Source organism: Protobothrops mucrosquamatus, unplaced genomic scaffold (assembly GCF_001527695.2).
Source record: "Protobothrops mucrosquamatus isolate PMUCROS unplaced genomic scaffold, P.Mucros_1.0 scaffold2130, whole genome shotgun sequence".
Classification (NCBI taxonomy): domain Eukaryota; kingdom Metazoa; phylum Chordata; class Lepidosauria; order Squamata; family Viperidae; genus Protobothrops; species Protobothrops mucrosquamatus.
Genome location: NW_015388230.1, coordinates 136,173 through 137,151, shown reverse-complemented (window position 1 = coordinate 137,151; position 979 = coordinate 136,173).

Here is a 979-nt window from a genome sequence, read left to right as displayed (position 1 = left end):
AGAACATTTCCCTGCTCTTGGAGACAATGTTTATGAGGTTCAACAAAAAGCCACTGATAGTGCTCCAGATGACCTCAACAGTGTACCAACCCAGCGTGACGGCAAACCCTGCACAGCACCATCAGATCCTCCAACACCCACGGGAAGAAAGTTGGACTTAGGAGAATACAAGGTAGGCTTCAAATGCTGTGAGTCTCCGGAAGACACGGCCAAAGCTGGCGAAGCTAAGGGGAAGTGTCACCCGAGCAAGAGTGACAAGCACCCGGAAGCCCTGCATCCAGACTCTGGACAGCTACAAGCAGCTTCTACTCCTCCTTCAACCGAGGAGCCCCATTACGGCTCCAAAGAGTGCCCAGAGGCGCCCGCCAAGGTCAACTGCACATTAGTGTGTAACGACCCATCATTCCCCAGTGAACCCCCAAATGAAGATACGTCTTTCACAACGTGCTCTGTGCCACAGAGCACGGCGGGGAGGAAAGCCACTGGACTCCGCATCCAGCCATTAGATGGGAGCTCACAGTTCCTAAATCCTAGATTGGTCATCCCAGGAACGTTCTGTGTCAACCAGCTCCCCCCAATTGCCTTACGGTTCCTAAGTCCTGAAGACGAAAGTTTGGCTCCATTGAGAGTAAACGCCCCTGACACCTTTGCCTACCTCGGAATGGTCAGAGGCCCAACAAGCCCCTCAACTGCCTTTAAGATGGAACCTGAATGGGTCATCCCAGGAGCGGTCTGTGTTGACCAACCGCAAGCCCCAACTCAAGTGAACGTCTCGGCGACTACCATTCTCAGTAATGGAAGAGCACCTCACCTAAAACCACGCCAAGAACACTTCTCGCGTGTGACAATCAAACCCGTTTTGGAAGCAACAGTGTTCTAAACCAGTGAAAATCACAATGACTCAGCCTTGTCCATATTGGACAAACAATTTCCGCAGCTACGCGCATTCTCCCAGAGCACTACACATTGGGACAGGCCG